Below are 19,871 nucleotides of genomic sequence, written 5' to 3'. Positions count from 1 at the left end.
CAGTATCTATTAAAATAAAAAAATATTGGAAGAGTTTAAAAATGGATTTAAGAGTATAGAATAAAGGGTTAATAGTACAGTTGAAAAACAATTATCAGATCTAATTAATATGGAGTACACAAAATACTTATAAAAGAGCCTCAGTGACCTTGGGGACAATATCAAATCTAATATACATGTAATTGGAGTCTTGGAACGCTAAGAGAGAATGGGGTAGTTCTTTAATTTCTCTCAGCAATGTTTTATAGTTGTCATTATAGTGTTTGCAGGTTTTTCTTTGATTTTATCCTTAAATATATTCTTATGCTAAGGTAAATGGACTTTTAAAATATATTTCTTCAATTGCTTTCTCCTAATATATAAAAGCAAAATTAATTTTCATATTGTTCCTTTTTTCTATGACCTTGATGAAATCAACTATTATTTCTAATACATTGGTTCTAGTAGATACCATTTTCTTTCTACATAATTAATCATGTCATCCATAATTAAAGTGAGAAATATCTCTTCCTTTCCAATTTAGTTATGGGTACAAAAACTCTTGACTTTTAAAAGGAAAGAGGTCAATATTTCACAATTAAGTATGGTGTTTCTGTAGATTTTTCATAGGTGAGCTTCATTAGAATAAAGAAATTTTGTCTTGTTTTCTGATATTTTAAATTTTAAATCAGTGTTAAATTTTGTTAAATGCATTTACAACAATTATTGAGATACCCATATAATTTTGTTTTCCTTTATGTTGTCACTATGAGAAATTAAGTTTGAAATGTTAAACAAATTTTGCATTTGTAAGATAATGCTCATTTGCTAAAAATGTATTATGATTTTATGTTTTCCTGAATTTAATTTGCTAATAATATGTAGAAGATTTATTATGTTTGTATTCATAAGGGATGCTTATCTTTAATTTTCTTTCATTATTGTATCTTTTTCAGGTTTTGTTACCAGGATTATCCTGCTCTCATTAAATGATTTGGAAAGTGTTCCCACTTCTTTTCCTTTCTGAAAAAGTTCGTATAAAAATGGTATAATTTATTCCTTAAGTAGGTGATAGAATTCGCCAGAGAAACCATGTGGTCCTAGAATTTTACTTATGGGAACACTTTTGATTACAAATTTAATTTATTAAATATATAAAGTTTTTATATTTTTAACTTCTTCTTGTGTCAGTTCTGTATACTTTTCATCTTTGTGACATACTTATTTTATAACAAGAAGTTTGTACCTCTTAATCTCCTTCACTTATATAGTATTTCCTCTATTCAGATCTGCCAAAGACAAATTCTCTGAGATTTTCTTTACCAGGAAATGACATACCAGTGCATACTCACCAGTTGGGTTAAAATTTAAGAAAAAAGCAAACAACAACAAAAAACTGAGAAGACCAAATGCAAAAATGTAAGGTTTGAAACTCTTACACATTGCCGCAGGACTATAAATTTTATACTTTGGACACTCTTTGACAGTTTCTTATAAATTTAAATATACATAGATGGTTAAGCGTCTGCCTTCGGCTCAGGTCATGATCCCAGGGTCCTGGGATCGAGTCCCACATCGGGCTCCCTGCTCCTTGGGAGCCTGCTTCTCCCTCTGCCTCTCTCTCTCTCTCTCTCTGTCTCTCATGAATAAATAAATAAAATCTTTAAAAAAAAAAAAAGGGGCGCCTGGGTGGCTCAGATGGTTAAATATACATACATATTCTAACCTAGCAATTCTAGATTTAGATATTTACCAAAAAGTAATTGAAATATATATCTACAAAAAGACTTGTACAAGTGTTGTGTAGCAGTGTAATTCAGAGTAGTAAAAAATCAGAAATAATTTTCATGCTCATCAATAAGAAAATAGATAAACGTATTGCTTTATGTTCACACAATGAAATATAACTCAAATAACATGAAATGACTTAATATAACAGACAGCAAAATGAATGTGCCTTAAAAACATCATATTGCATGAAAGAGATCAGACAGAAAAGAATATTGACTCTATGATTCCACTTATATAGTTTTTTAAAGATTTATTTATTTATTACTTGAGAGAGAGCAGAGAGAGTGTGCATGCAAATTGGGGAGGGGCACAGGGAGAGGGAGAGAGAGAATCTTAAGCAGACTCCCCACTAAGTGTGGAGCCCAATGTGGGGCTCCATCCCTTCATCCTGAGATCATGATCCAAGTGGAAACCAAGACTCAGTCGCTTAATCCTCTGAGCCACACAGGCACCCCAATATCTTATTTTAAAGAACATCAAGTTATATTTGTATATGCAATTTTTATATATAGAAATATATAGAGCACACCATTCATGCTTCTTTCTTTTTTTTATTTTTTTAAGATTTTATTTATTCATTTGAGAGAGAGAGAGACAGAGAGACAGAGACAACAAGCAGGGAGAGAGGCAGAGGGAAAGGGAGAAGTAGACTCCCGTGGAGCAGGGAGCCCCACACGGGGCTTGATGACAGGACCTGGAGATCATGGCCTGAGCTGAAGGCAGCTGCTTAACCATCTGAGCCACCCAGGCACCCACATGCTTCTTTATTTTCTGTGAAGTTTGTCGAATTTCAAAGTTATTTTAAATAGAGCAGCCAGAGTGATCATTTACAAGTTAGCTGGATCATATTACTTCTTTATTTTTTTAATTTAATTTTATTATGTTATGTTAGTCACAATACATCATTTTTTTATTCTTATGTTAATCCCCATACATTACATCATTTGTTTTTGATGTAGTGTTCCAAGATTCATTGTTTGCGTATAACACCCAGTGCTCCATTCAATACATGCCCTCCTTAATAACCATCACAGTGCTAACCCATTGCCCTACCCCCCTCCCCTCTAAAACCCTCAGTTTGTTTCTCAGAGTCCATAGTCTCTCATGGCTCATCTCCCCTCTGACTTTCCCCTCTTCATTTTTCCCTTCCTCCTATCTTGTTTCAGAGGTACAGGTCTCTGATTCATCAGTCTTACACAATTCACAGTGCTCACCATAGCATATACCCTCCCCAATGTCCAACACCTAGCCACCCCATCCCTCCCACCCCCCACCAGTCCAGCACCCCTCAGTTTGTTTCCTGAGATTAAGAATTCCCCATATCAGTGAGATCATATGATACTTGTCTTTCTCTGATTGACTTATTTCACTTAGCATCATACCCTCTAGCTCCATCTATGTCCCTGCAAATGGCAAGACTTCAGGTTTTTTTTAATGGCTGCATAATATTCCATTAATGGCTGCAAATGTCATTTGCAAATATCTTCTCCCATTCTGTCGGTTGTGTGTGTGTGTGTGTGTGTGTGTATCAATCACATCGTCCTTATCCATTCATCTGTTGATGAACATCTTGGCTCTTTCCATAGTTTGGCTATTGTAGACATTGCTGCTACAAACTTTGGGGTGCATGTACCCCTTCGGATCACTACATTTGTATCTTTGGGGTTAATACCCAGTAGTGCAATTGCTGGGTCGTCTGGTAGCTCTATTTTCAACTTTTTGAAGAAACTCCATACTGTTTTCCAGAGTGGTTGCACCAGCTTGCATTCCCACCAACCGTGTAGGAGGGTTCCCCTTTCTCTGTATCCTCACCAATATCTGTCATTTCCTGACTTGTTAATTTTAGCCATTCTTACTAGTGGGAGGTGGTATCTCACTGAGGTTTTGATTTGGATTTCCCTGATGCCGAGTGATGTTGAGCACTTTTTCATGTGTCTGTTGGCCATTTGGATGTCTTCTTTGGAAAAATGTCTGTTCATGTCTTCTGCCCATTTCTTGATTGGATCATTTGTTCTTTGGGTGTTGAGTTTGATAAGTTCTTTATAGATTTTGGATACTAGCCCTTTATCTGATATGTCATTTGCAAATATCTTCTCCCATTCTGTCGGTTGTCTTTTGGTTTTGTTGACTGTTTCCTTTGTTGTGCAAAAGCTTTTTATCTTGATGAAGTCCCAATAGTTCATTTTTGCCCTTGCTTTCCTTGCCTTTGGCGATGTTTCTAGGAAGAAGTTGCTTCGGCTGAGGTCAAAGAGGTTGCTGCCTGTGTTCTCCTTTAGGATTTTGATGGATTCCTGTCTCGCATTTAGGTCTTTCATCCATTTTGAGACTATTTTTGTGTGTGGTATAAAGAAATGGTCCAGTTTCATTCTTCTGCATGTGGCTGTCCAATTTTCCCAATACTATTTGTTGAAGAGACTGTCTTTTTTTCCACTGGACATTCTTACCTGCTTTGTCGAAAATCAGTTGACTATAGAGTTGAGGGTCCATTTCTGGGCTCTCTATTCTGTTCCATTGATCTATGTGTCTGTTTTTGTGCCAGTACCATACTGTCTTGATGATGACAGATTTGTAATAGAGCTGGAAGTCTGGAATTGTGATGCCACCAGCTTTGCTTTTCTTTTTCAACATTCCTCTGGCTATTCAGGGTCTCTTCTGGTTCCATACAAATTTTAGGATTATTTGTTCCATTTCTTTGAAAAAAGTTGGTATTTCAATAGGGATTGCATTAACTGTGTAGATTGCTCTAGGTAGCATTGACATCTTCACAATATTTGTTCTTGCAATCCATGAGCATGGAATTGTTTTTCCATTTCTTTGTGTCTTCCTCAATTTCTTTCAGGAGTATTTTATAGTTTTCTGAGTACAGATACTTTACGTCTTTGGTTAGATTTATTCCTAGGTATCTTATGGTTTTGGGTGCAATTGTAAATGGGCATATCACTTCTTTAAACCCCCCTATGACCTTACATCTAATTAGCAGTAAAAATCCAAGTCCTAATAATGGCTATATTGCCCTAATTTATCTGGTTCTTGTTGCCTCTCTTACTTCATCTCCCCCATCACTTTGCCTCATTCTGTTCCAGCCACAATGGACCAACATACTGGCCAGCACACTGCAAATGATTCCTTGACAGATTTGTGTTCTTGTTCCCTCTTGTAATACTCTTTCTCTAAATCTGTTCAGCTTGAACCTTCATTCGCCTTGAGTCCTAGATCAGATGTTCCCTGTTGGCTGAGGCTTTTCCTGACTACTCTATTTGAATTTTCAAAATTTTCCCCACAGTAGACATCTCTATCACTCTTTTGGCCATAACACTTATCATCAAAATGCACTATAGATTTTATCATAAAGTTCTTTTGTGTTGCTTTCTCTCCACTACAACTATGAGCATGGATATTGCAATTCTTTTTCTTTCTTTCTATCTATCTTTCTTTCTTTCTCTCTTTCTTTCTTTCTTTCATGCATCTTTAGTACCTAGAACAGTGACTGTCACATTATTGGAGCTTAAGAAATATCTATTGAATGAATGGATATTTGTATGGGATCAATTGTTAAAGTAAAAATTGTGGTACTAGTTATAAATCAACTCCTAAATGGGATCCTTTCCTACTTGAAAGTGCTACTAATTACAAAAGTATTTATTTTCAATATTTTCATCTTTAGATACTTACTATGTAAACAGTCATAAGCTTCATACATTAATATTAATATATGCTTATAGAAAATTTGGAAAATATCAGGAGGTATGAGGACAAAATTGTATTACATAAAATATATATCATTAATATTTTGGTGTATTGTATTCTAATGTCATACAGCTCCTTTACATATGGTTATGTGCCCTGCTTTCTGCACCAATATTTATGTTATAGGTAATTCCCACATTTTTAAAATTTTAGTAAAGATCTGAATATTGTAAGTAATTTTTTAATGGATTCAAGATATCCAATCTGGTAAATGGACATATTTTACTTCCTAGGGATCCCCCTGTTTCACTTTTCATTATTATGATAAATAATGACATTATTTACATAAGTTATCTTAAGAAATCTTATAATTACAGAATAAGAGAATGGAATGACTGTATAGCACCTCAAAATAATATATTGACATAGAAAGTTTGTTTTTCTAAACTGACATGAACCACCACACACACCAAAAATGGCCCTTTGTTGTGCCAAAGCACATTGTGTGGTCATTGTATTTTTATAACCATAAAGAGTCCAGAAAAGATTCAGACATTTCAGCCCAATAGCAATTTAGCAGAATGGAGATGGAACTTAAGAGGGACCAAATTTGAAATAGGGGAGCTAGACTCCTAGTATGTTAAAAACATGGGAAATACTAAAAAAAAGTCTGAACTGATATAAGAGAAAACAATCAAGAAGTGAATGACTTTAGTAGTCTATAACTGACTATGGTGAGAAATGTGTTAATTATGAAAAAGATGATACACAAACAAAAGCATTCTACTATGCAGCATTGCATTTTCTCCTTGCAAATAATTTTTCAGAGGAGTGCCATATTCATTCACTTGCTGAATCCCAAGCACCTAGAGGAGTCCTGGCATATAGGGGGTCATCAAGAAATAAATTTGGACTGACTGATTGTGTGTAATAAATATAAACACAGGTGTATACATAATTTATATCAATGATCTACTCAGGTCCCAGATAAAATGTCTGTAAGTCGTGTCAGATGGAGGAATATGAAATATTAAAGAAAAAGTAAAATGTTTTATTCTCTTGCTAATAAACTCTGTAAGTGAGACTGCAAATTTCCACATAAAACAGGCAAGAAAACTTCAAGAATCAAATTATTGATCGATACAGTCTAAAGACAGATCTACTCCACTTTTATTTATTTGCTTGTATAAGTGTAGTCACAGACTGTTAATGGAAGAATTTGATTACTGTGAGAATGAAGTCAGAAATTCCTTCAAATTTGATTTTGGATTTGGACTCTGATTTATTATTAATAAGTTATTTATTGTTAATAAAGCTTGCATAGCAGCTGAGTGCCATTTATGATGTTGAGGCATGCATAACAGTTGAGAGCTGTATGTTGTTTTAAAATTTTTCTTAATAAATTGAGAAGTATTTCTCATGTTGAACAATCCCTAAAGTTTAAGTTGCAAAGTCACTCTTGTTCATTTATTCATTTATAGATTCAACAAATTATTTTACTTCTCACTAGACCATTACAGTTAAAACATTTCTTATACATTATATGTCTTTCTATAAAAATGCTTTAAACATCTTGGAACACATTGAGTATGAAAAAATCAATATTCATTTAATAAATCTTGTTTAGCACTTGCTCAGTGCAAGACACAAGACTGGTTTTAGAAATTTCAACAAAAATCATAAAATAAATTAATAATTAATTATTTTATAAAGCAACCTAGAATTCTAAGCCATTAGATAATTACAAAATTGATACCATACATTATCATCTTTTTAACATTAATTAAATTACTCTGAGTAGCATTGCTTTAATTCACACCTCAGTAATTTATATAAGGCGTATGAGGCAACTTACAATCAAGATATTCATTTTAATAACATTAAAAGGTCATTTTTTTAAAGAAGATCAAGAAAGGCCAAAATCTGTAGTTACATAGTTACTATAGCTGACCATGATATCTGGGTTTCATCTTTTACCATTTATGAGAAAAATGTAAAAGATAAACATGTGAGGGGTGCCTGGGTGGCTCAGTTGGTTAAGTATCTGCCTTTGGCTCAGGTCATGATCCCAGGGTCCTGGGATCGAGCCCTGCATGAGGCTCCTGATCAGTGGGGAACCTGCTTCTCCCTCTCCCCCTGCCACTCCCCTGCTTGTGCTCGCTCTCTCTCTCTGTCAAATAAATAAATAAAAACTTCAAAACATAAAAAGATAAATATGTGGATTGCCAAAGAGGAAATGAGTCTGGATGATTTAAGGAAGGGAAGGGATCAAAGGACAATGATAAATTTATATTTAGATAGAATTTAAATGATTATTTTAACCCACACTATCCTATTTATTACTCATACCAAGTTACATAGTATTGTTCCCATTTTATATGAGGACACCGAGGCTCAGAGAAGTTAAGTGACCACAACATCACTCAATTGTAAGTAGCATGATTGATACTAAAAAACAAAATTATTCTTAAACTTCAAGCCCAGTTCTCTTTCTCTACTCTACCAGGTAGAATCTGAGATCATTGTTTCAAACAATTATTTAAACAGACAAAACTTATTGTCTTTTGTAAGGCTTTCTTATTTCCATAACCATCTTACCTAGGCTTAAAACAGACACAGCAAAGGAGAAACCAAAAAATGATTTTCTTGTCCTAAAACTATTGGATTTGGACTCAAGCAAGGACCACTTAAAGGGACCAAGGCACTAGTCAGCTGGTAAACTCTCCCTGGTCCCTCCCTACAGAGTTACCAGAATAGACAACCACAATTTCTCCCCAACCTTGAAACACTTCTGTGTCTGGCAAGACTGAATTGCTGTGGAAAGAGGCTCTCATGCCTGGGATTTTGTGTCTGAGATGGTCACTTGTATTCCCCATTACTTACTCCAAAAAAAAAAGCTTTTGCACTAGTTTCACAGAAAAGGAGAACAGAACAGCCTAAGAACTGTTAGATAGTACTTTTTACTAAGGAGTTTCTACTGGTGTCCCTTAAAGATTATCTTGTTGGCTTAGGAACTGTGTAAGTGATTTGCTATATGCGTAGGTGAGCGAAGAAAAGTAGAAAATATGCTTCCCCTTCTTTTTTTTTTTTTTTTTGATTTTTTATTTATTTTTTGACAGAGAGAGAGAGAGGGAACGCAAGCAGGGGGAGTGGGAGAGGGAGAAGCAGGTTTCCCACGGAGCAGGGAGCCCGATGCGGGACTCGATCCCGGGACCCTGGGACCGTGACTCGAGCCGAAGGCAGACGCCAAACGAACAACTGAGCCACCCAGGCACCCCTATGCTTCCCCTTCTTAAAAAATAATATATACATTTTATATAGTCTTTAGTACATATTAATAAATTATGTATCTTAATGTATATGGTAAATTATATTTATAACATAAATATATATTTAGTAAGCATAATATATCTATTTTTAGAAAGAGGGAAGCATAGATTTAGTTTCAAGAAATCTGTGCATACACACACACACACACACACATATACACACATACATACTAGGCATTCTTGAATTTTCCTGCCTTTAGCTCTGCACTGAAGTGCCCTTCTTATCAATGCTTTCACTGTGGTCTAAAGGAGAACTGGACCACAGATGTCTCAAAGGCATGGAACTTATGTTAGTGGACACTAAAGCCTCATCACAACTGGGTTGCAAGGGAAATTATTTAAAAATAATTCCGAGTAAGCAAAACCTGCTTCCATTACAAACAACAAGATTTAGAGTAGACCTGACTCCTATTATTAACTAGGAGGAACAGGCCCAGCTGCAGCTGGGGAGCTGGTGGACTGCAAATACGAGAGCCAGAGCCCCATAGCCGGTTTAGGCTGACCACACAGTTGAGCTGAAACACATTTTTGCTTACCTTGGCTGAATGCAAGTAAGTACTGTATGAAAACCCAAAAGAAAGCTTTCTGCTCTGACGAGGCTTTGTCTGTGCCTCTATCATGGGAGTTGGCAGGGTAATACTGGAACCACAAAAGTTAGCTGTTAGCCTTTAGAAAAAGCCCACGTGTAAAAACTAAAGCGAAGTCACACCACTTAATACCGTTCTTTAGATTGTTATTAATAGAACCTTTATATTGAACTTAAAATGTCCACTTTAAATTCCTACCCACTAAAACTAATGGGCATCATACTTAATTTTGTAGTTATTTAAATAAATAATGAAATAATAAACAACAAAAAACTTTAAAGGCTCCTCTCTAAATCGAGTGGACCTTTAATTTTCAATAGCTGATCAATTTGTTTATCAATTTATTTGTGATTATTGAGCATCAGGCTTATGTTTCTGTTTCCTTAGACATTTTGGTTGTTTTTGGAAACAAAAATTATGGTTTTCCAAGACCATTACAGAAATCAACATAATTTTATGGGGCGCCTGGGTGGCTCAAGTTGTTAAGCATCTGCCTTCCACTCAGGTCATGATCTCAGGGTCCTGGGATCGAGCCCCACATCGGGGACCCCCGCTCAGCAGGAAGCCTGCTTCTCCCTCTCCCACTCCTCCTGCTTGTTTTCCCTCTCTTGTTGTCTCTCTCTGTCAAATAAATAAATAAAATCTTTAAAAAAAAAGAAATCAACATAATTTTATAAGATGGTTTTATTCTCATACTACAAATAAAGTGAGATAATGGCAGAGATATTCACAACAGTGTAAACTTCCTCTAAAGTTAATATAATTATAGTATAATAAAAAGTTATCTTTTATATATTTACTACATAAAATGTTAATTTAAAAATCAAAACACTTTATTTAAATGTTTCTGTACAGACTATAATATTTTGACTTTATCATGATGTTTCTGAGATTTTAATTAGCCCATTTTCATGGGGAGTCTGGGTGGCTCAGTCGTTAAGCATCTGCCTTCAGCCCAGGTCATGATCCCAAAGTCCTGGAATCGAGTCCCACATCAGGCTCCTTGCTCATCAGGGAGCCTGCTTTTCCCTCTGCCTGCAGCTCCCCCTGCTTGTGCTCTCTCTCTCTCACTCTCTCTGTCAAATAAATAAATAAAGTCTTTAAAAAAAATTAGCCCGTTTTTAATGGCTGTTTTTAATGGCAATTATCAGTCAATTGACTAAATAGAAATAATTTCTAAAACTATTTTTAAAAGCTAATTAGAGGGGTGAGGGTCAGAGGGAAAAGCAGACCCCCTGCTGAGCAGGGAGCCCAATGTGGGACTCGATCCCGGGACTCCAGGATCATGACCTGAGCCGAAGGCAGTTGCTTAACCAACTGAGCCACCCAGGTGCCCCTCACCCTTCTCATTCTCTCTCTCTGTCATTCTCTCTCTCTCAAAAATAAATAAAATTTAAAAATGTATATTAAAAAAAAAGCTAATTAGAGAGGCCCCTGGGTGGCTCACTCGGTTAAGCGTCTGCCTTCGGCTCAGGTCATGATCCCAGGATTCCGAGATCGATCCCCAGGTAGGCCTCTCAGGAGCCTGCTTCTCCCCCTTCCTACTACTCTCCCTGCTTGTGCTCTCCCTCTCTCTATCAGATAAATAAAATCTTAAAACAAAAACAAAAACAAAACCTTTAAAAGCTAATTAAATCATAGATAGTGATACTTAATTTAAATAATATTGGATGACTTAGCAAATCTAGTCTGTAAAAACTATGAGTTATTTCCCCCCAAAATTTAAATAAACATGTTAGCTATTATTTTATTTTATTAAAAATCAGAAAGGAAAATTAAAGTTTCACTTTGTCATACATTTTTCTCTGATTAATCTTTTTTTCACATACTATAAAATTTCTCATTTTAAAGTATACAATTCAGTGGTTTTAGTATATTCATAAGATTGTGCAACCATTACCACTAATTAATTCCAGAATATTTCATCCCTCCCAAAAGAAACCTCATACACATTAGCAGTCAATCACCATCACCCATCTTCAACCTCTGGCAACCACTTACCTTTCTGTCTCTATGGTTTTACCTATTCTGGACATTTCATGTAAATAGAATCACATAACATATGACTTTGTGTCTGGATTTTTTTTTTACTTAGTATATTTCATTCATTTGTATGGCTCACTGTATGGATACACAACATTTTGTTTATCTGTTCATCAACTGACAGATATTTGGGTTGTTTCTACTTTCGGCTCTTACAAATAATGCTCTTATGAATATCCATGTATTTTGTTTGGACATATGTTTCAGCTCTCTTGGGAATATAATTAGGAGAAGAAGTCCTGGGTCATATGGAAATTCTGCTTTTAATTTTTCAGGATATTGTCAATCTTTTTTCTAAAGGGGCTCCACCATGTTATATTCTGACCAACAGTGCATGAAGGCTCCATTTCTCCATATCCTTGCCAACACTTGTTATTTTTAATTGTTAGATTATAGCTATCTTGTTAATTTTTGACTTTCATGACTTCCAGAGAAGAATTTATAAAATTTGCATTTGGGAGGATGGAAGAAGTCAAAGATGACTGTAAAGTTGTAAGTGACTGGAAGATCAGGCTGCATACACGGTGTTGAGCTGAAGCACATTTTGCTTACGTTGGCTAAGCGAATGAATGAATGGGGGTGTCATTATTGGAAGCAGAGTGGCAAGGAGAGATGATTTCAGGAAGAGACTAACCCGAGACTGAAGGCATGTCATCATTTACAATAGTAGGATGAGAGCTCAAAAATATAAGAGTTTCTAATGAAAAGTTTTCAAACTTGGTAGAATTAAACAGACTCTGAAGCCACATGGTCTGGGTTTATAACTTTTACTACCTATGTGCCTTCCAGCACTGACTAAACTTCTTTGTTCTTCACCTTCTCCATTCGTAAAAGAAGTACTATAATAATCGTATGTATCTCAAAAAGTTGTTGTGAGAATTAAATAAGTTAATACATTACATGTAAAGTATTTAAGATGTTTCTCTCATATAATAAATGTTAGCTATTATCGAGGTGACCACATAATTTATTGTCTAAAGCAGAACACTTTCAATCTCAAGTGCCCTGGTTTGAACAATAAATGGTCACACTGAGACTACAGGAACAAATGGTCAAAATGGGACCATGGTCTTCCTATCTATTATTACTGTGAAACTTTGAGGTTTCCACTGAATCTGAAACACTTGGCACAATGCCAAGAAAGGGTGAATGGGAGAATACTGGATGCTTCTTTTGCTTCAGTCAAAACTTTGGAACAATTAAATAAAATTAAGACTTAAATGGGAACATAATATAAAATACAGATAATACTACCTACCCAAGAGTTGTTGCAAGTTTTAGGTGAGATAATATGTATAGAGTACCTTATGCACCTGAAATATACTAAGTGCTCAAAATATGCTAGCTATTAATTTATTAACATCAGCTATTTTTGATGTCTGAAGCATAACCACTCTAAATTTTCACTAACAATCAAAATGTCTATTGATAACATCCACAATTATCCATAATGATAAAAAAAAAAAAAACAGAACAAAATTCAGATTGGGAAGCTAAAAGAAGTATATCAAGATCCAGGTTAGAAAGTAAAATCTACATTGATTTTAATTAATCTTCCTGTCATATATATAGAAACAAAACTGTGGGAATCAGCAGTTACTTTAGAAAGATTGGGCCTAGATAAATCACAAAGGGATGGGTGGCTTTGAAAATCAAGAGGCCACCTAGAGACTCTGTCCTCTGTGAGTGGATTTACAAGGAGGGTTGAGCACAGATGGGTGCTGTAAGCAGTACCTGAGAAGGAAGAAAGTGAAAAGTAGTAGAAAAAACTTCACATTGCCATTTTGCCCAGAATGCTGGTTAAAGACCTAGAAATGATCTTGCTAGACAATTAGGGTTCTGAAACTACCATCAGTATAGACAAAGTCTTCGTATACCACCTCAAATATTACACTGTCAGAGAAGTCTGTAGTTTTGGCACAAATTCACTGTGGTAATTGCAGTGAAGGCCATGAGTCAAGATGATGATGATAGAATTGAGCCTATTTTATTTCAGATTCTTTTGAAAAGAAAATGGTAAATATAGAAAGTAAAAAATGGGTGATTTGTAGCCATGAATTTTCTTTTTGGAAGTATTATAGTAAAAATTTCTTTTTGTGTTATTGTTATATTAGTTACAGTAACTAGAGATGAGTTCTACAGTATTTTTAAAGTTTCTAAATCTCTGGCATACAGTAGTTTTTCAGCTAATAATTGACATATGTTCTTAAAATGCTTGCCCCAAAGATGAGCTGTAGACTAAACATAATCAGATTGGAATCACTGGTTTTGCTTAGCAGAATTGATAATTCAGGTTTTTTGAAAATTATTCACAAGAATAACAAAATGCTATCATATCTATTGTCACATACTTGGCATTCTTAACTTTAGTTTAAGTTGGGGAGAACATCATATTGGCAGTTCAGAACTTTTTGAAAGCAAAGAATTTTTATCGCTAGGAAATATATAGCAAAGGCTATTGTTCCTTCACTGAAGGATTTGCTCATGAAGGTTCTTTAGGTCTGGATCCAAACAAAATAGTGAATTGAAAGTTTTTCTTTCATGATCTCAGTCTTTCCTTTTTGCTTCCTCTACATGAGTTCTTTCCTGCCTATATCCTCTAGGTCAAAGAGAAATTTCATCTAATCAGAAACTGGCTATATTTGTCTTACCATGTCTCCTTTTCCTGTTAGAGGTTATATTTTTGTATGTTTTTACAAAAGGACCCATAAAAAAAAAAGGCAATCATCCCTAACTAGTTGTACCAGCATGGTGTTTGCTGTTCTGGGAGTTCTGAATAAGTATTATTAAAATATTAATTTTTAAAACTTATTATCTTAGTTCATTATACATACAATTAATAATTGACTCTTCTCAAATACAACACTTACTAAGTTCAATAACCAAACTCTTGAGAAATCAATATGTTGTTTATCAATATTAAATATAAATTTTATTGAAGCAGATTTTGCCTAAGTCTGTACCTGTAACAGATACAAAGCAAACAAAATTATATTAGCAATACTAAGATTTGTGTCAAACACAAAACTGGTGACATGTTAACATTTCTCATGGTCAAAATTCTAAGATTTTTTTAATATAAATCTTTAACAGAGTTGATGAAGCGGATTTTAACATCAATGAAACAGATTAATGTATAGCCAGAAATTCATACAAATCTTATAAATAATATTTATAAATAAACTTATTATCTATCAATATTAGTATTTGGCCTTCATGTACATACTGGCTGTTGACACAGTTTATTGATTATAGTGATCATTTAAAAATCATTTTCAGACAGCTAACCTTTGGAGAAAAGCATCATTTCATAGGGAGAAAACATGGAAGACAGTACTCCAGGGTTCCAGAAATGATAACACCCTTTCTTCCCATCACCTTCATCAGGGAAGAGTATTGACAGGGGTCTTCTGAGGGTATGAGAAGGAGGAAGTGATGTGCCTGATATGCTCTGTGTCTCTATTAAGTATACCTAGAATGACTATGATTTTAGTTTCTCTTTTACTTCATAGGCTCAAGGGAAGTCCTGCTCCTTGTTAATATCTATATATCATAGAAAATTCTGTATTGCTTATACAATAACTGTCTCTACTGTCTCTACTGTCTCTACTGAAAAATTGAGAATGACTTAAATTAATACATCATGCTGAATAAAAACAGTAATCAGTGTGATTCTGAAGACTGTTATAAGAGACCAATCTGTTGGCACAATACAATGATGGAAAAAACTAAAAACAAATAGCAAAAATGCCGAAAACTACAACACATACTAGAACTTGTACAATGAAATCTGTCAGTTGGTCCATACTAAATGTTTCACCAGATTCTTAATAAAGTGTCTTTTAAGGTGTGAACTTGCTGAGCATTTTTCTCTGATATTTCGTCTCAATTACGCTCCATCTGCAAGGCAGTCCTATCATTTTCCCCTATCCCCATTACCCTCAATAATTCATTCCTTCTCAAAGATTTTAATCTGAGCCTGCATTCCTTCTTTAATCTAGCATCTATTAGTTGACTTTGAAGTTGAGCTTCTTTCCTTCAAGCTTTGGCACTTTAAAGAAATACTTGGCCACATCGAACTATTCCTTTTTTTTCAATACAGTAATGCTTTATTAAGTTATAATAAAATAATTTTAGAAGTCTTTAAAATTAAATACAATCATCTGTCATAGGGAGTGGAGATATCAAGAAATATTATATTTTGGTAGCATTATTCCCACCCAAATTTGGACAGAGGAGTGTCAGCAGAAATTAGTATTAATTACATGGTGGAATATATTTCCTAATACATCTGTAAATGTGTAACATACCCAAACTGGAATAGACCTCAATAAGCAGCAGTTGGTATTGTTTTTCTCTTCTACCCACACTGAATACCAGAACTTTAAGTGGTTTCTAACACTCCCATCTGTAGCAGTATCTATCTAAAAAATTCTTCATTTTAGATTTCTCTTAAAAAAAAAGATTAAGGGGCATCTGGGTGGCTCAGTCAGTTAAGCATCTGACTCTTGATTTCAGCTCAGGTCATGATCTCAGGGTCATGAGATGGAGCCCTGTGTCAGCTCCATGCTGGGCGTGGAGCCTGCTTAAGGCTTTCCTTTTCCTCCTGCTCCTCCCAAGCACTCTCTCTCTAAAATGAACAAATAAATAAAACTTATAAAAAAAGATTAAAAATGCATTATGAAATAAACCGTACAAATTGCTGAACAGTTAAATATAATCTCAGTTTCCTTGACTGCAACTGAATAGTATTTAAACAACAGTCTTTTCAGATTTATTTATATATTCTATGATCTGTGAGCCTGTAACTTTTATAGAGATGTAGAAAATATAAAAACCAAAAGAGATTCTCTTTCTTCTCATCTGCAAAATGCTGACATTATCTTTCACTGATGTTCCTGAACATACCTTGCTTTTACATCTGCCCAGCATTTGTCTTGCTTTCTTGTTCTCGCTCTCCTTTTGCAGAGTTAAGAAGGAATTTAATATTCTTGATCTTTTAGAAGGAAAACAATGAATACCAGATTAACACACATTCAAGAAACTCCCTGTTTGTGTGAAATCATTAATCAGTTTGTATGTGAGTGTGTGTGTGTTTTATAACTGTTAAGCATTCTGGATGATGGTAAAAACCTGTATTTTCTCTTTTTTCTTCTTTAAGAGGGTTATTCTTTAGTGAGGTTACTTTGAAGCTTTTTATTTTTCTGCTATGGAATCATAGTACATTAACTTTACTGTGTAACTATTTCAACTGAGAAACTATTTTTTTGCCTCTCAACTTCTCCTCAGGCATTTCTTACTACATTTACTGGGTGTGAGAATTCAAAGTGTAAGATGCCCAATGGCCCCTGACAGATTTTAACCTTTGCTCCAGAAGCTTAATGTTCCTTGTGTCACCCACAATGCGTGAAGAGACAGAACCAAATAAGGAATGATATAGTCTTGTAGAGTTTTCTATATGGTTGGGGTATGTGGAGAGAGCAAGAGAAGAGACTTAACGACCTTTGAGATGGATTTCAAAAATTTCTGGATTTCCACAAGAAGGGATCATGGAAAGACAATTTTAAATAACAGCTATAACATGATTATTTGTAATTGCACTAACTAGAAACAATCCAAATAAAAAAAAAATAGAGCAGCAGCTATACAAATTATAGTATATTGTATTGCAATTAAATATTAAGTTAATGACACAAGAAATCACTCAAAGATATGTTTATTAAAAATTATAGGTGATTATATATATTTATAGCATATATAATATATATGTAACATATATTAATTTCTTTTAAAATACTTGAATAAAATACCTCTAAAGGTAGGGTTGTATCGATTTTCATTTTCTTTTTTGATACTTGAATGTATTTTTTAAGTTGTACTTTATAGTTAAAAATATATATATGTCTATAAAGAGATGTACAGACAGCCATTATTTCTATGACATTCTACTTAGAGTTCTGGAGGTGGGAACAAGAATTAAGAGAGGGAAATAGAAAGCAAGGAGAGACTACTGCATTTGTCCAAGTGCGACAAAAAATGAAGGTAGTAATATCTAGAATGAAAAAAAGACAAATACATGAATTATCAGGAAGACAATGGAAAAAAACACAAAAATATTTTATTGGAACTAAAAATGAACAGCAAAGAATCAAGAGTGTTTGCCAAGTTTTTAATCTAAACAACAGAAAATATAGAAATGCTAGTCATAGACAGGTGGGCACTAGGAAGAGAAGAATATTAGTGAAGGTAGTTGAGGGATCCTCTTATTTGAGATTGAGAAGTTTGTGGTCAGGCAAAGTCTAGCAGAATGTTGAAAATACGATTCTGGGTTTGGGAAAGGGTAGAATTCTAGTTAAGTATCCAAGTGTTATAACTATAAATCCAATCTGACTGGGTAGAAAGAACAGAGAAGATGTAAGTGTAGAGAAGACTGAAGCAGTTTTCCAAGTTATGTTGTACCATGGAGCACTTTGGCTTTTTTAGTGAAGCCTACAGACCCCTTCTCAGAATAATGATTTTATATACATAAAATAAAATACATAAATTAAAACAGAGATCAATTAGTTTGAAATAGAGCTATCAAAATAATTTAAAATGTGATATATTAATAAAACTGTTTGCCTTTTAATACATTAGATAACAAGATCTAGTGGTGGGTCTAACAACTGCCATAATTTCAATATGATGACTCTAAGCAATATTTAATGTGACATAAACTGTCTATGTTTTCCAGTTGAGCCAAATTAATGGTGTTGCTAATACCACTATGCTTTGTAGCCTATATGACTATTTTAAGGAAATATTAAATTTCCTTTAGAAGTTACTTAGATGTCCTTTCTTACCCAAATTAATGGACTCCCTGAACTGTATCCAGTGACTTTTTGGTGGACATGATTAAGAGCTCCTTTAGAGTAGGTCCACATTATAGAGTATGTGGAGAGACACAGATGCCTAGAACTGGTTTGGGACATAGTAGAATACACTTGGGTAGCGAGACTTCCCAGCAAAGGCACGTTTGTGTTAATATGCAGCAATGCCAGAGGCAGCATAATTTCTAAGGTCATAGCGTCCAGGTCAGAATGCCAGTCAAAACACTATCTATACAACCTTGAACAAGTCGCTTAAACTCTTTGTGCCTCAGTCTCTCTGTTTTTTAATCTTCATAGGGTTATTGTGAGAATTCAAAGTGTTAGTGTTTGGAGCATGGCCCGGTGCATGTTAAGCACTATATAAAAAGTATTTACCAAATACATAAATATAGTCAGGCTAAACACCCTGCAGACTGAGCAATGCAAGTAGTTCCAGCTTGCCTTTATCTCAAAGGTCTTCTGAGTCAGTGAAAGAGGCAAATATTGAGTAGACAGAGATAAAAGAAAAGAAAAGAAAAGAAAAGAAAAGAAAAGAAAAGAAAAGAAAAGAAAAGAAAAGAAAAAAGAAAGGAAAGGAAAAGAAAAGGAAGGAAAAGAAAGAAAAGAAAAGAAAAAAAAGAAAAGCCTAGGAGAGTGCAAGTCATGAGGAAATGAAATTCAAGGGGAGATAGTTCAGAGGAACAGATACTACTTGGAGGCCAAAGACTGAGACTGAGAACATTTCTTCTCTACTGGTACAGACAGTGATTGGTAAACAGTAAGCAGATCATCAGGGCCTCCCAGAGAGGTTCTAATAGACGGACAGAAGCAGATGGCAGACACCAAGCCATTTACTGAATAGATTGATATTGAACAAACAAAGGCAGCGAATTGGATTACTTTCCTCAAAAGTCAGTCCAAGAAACAAAGGAGGTTAAAAGTTTATCAGATTTAACAGAAATAGCCTGAGCACAGTGGATGGTACAGGGGAAGTAGTCAACAAACAGAGAAAGATTATAAATGTAAGAGAAAGAGTAAGTAATTGAAAGAACCATGTCCTGATTAATGTAGGTAAGAGTAAGTCTTATGTGGAAAGATGTACTTTGGACTAAAAAAGAAGGGGCCAAATCCTTTTGAAGCTGGGGTCTATACAGAGAAACAGATGAAAATACCAAATGTTGTGATCAAATTAAAAACAAAAATTAAAAGGTCTATGCTGGAAGATCTCCTTTACCCAGAACTATGGTGGGAGAGATCTGCACAAGAGTAGGGCGTGAGGATAAAGATGGAAACCTTAGGGTGAGCCAGAAACATTTTTTATTAATTGCTATAGAAAATGCAACAAGCATCTCATTAGAGATGACTAGAAACATTAGCAAGTAGCTATGGGGGGTCTAGCTGAAATTGGGCTAAAAAGGATAGGGTTCATCTTAAATGTCACTACGCTAGGTAAATCCTTATTGATCAAGCTCCAAAAATATGTTGAATTGTCCCTTCTGTGTATTCTCATCATGCCCTGAATTTATATAATTATTTTTTTGTATGTGTGACTTCCTTGTTGGGATGTAAACTGTTTAAGAACTTATTTTTGTTTATTTGCATATACA

This window comes from Mirounga angustirostris, unplaced genomic scaffold, assembly GCF_029215605.1.
Source record: "Mirounga angustirostris isolate CCGP_5_RB_7025 unplaced genomic scaffold, mMirAng1.0.hap1 SCAF_4, whole genome shotgun sequence".
NCBI classification, from domain to species: domain Eukaryota; kingdom Metazoa; phylum Chordata; class Mammalia; order Carnivora; family Phocidae; genus Mirounga; species Mirounga angustirostris.
Note: the sequence above shows the minus strand (reverse complement) of the source record.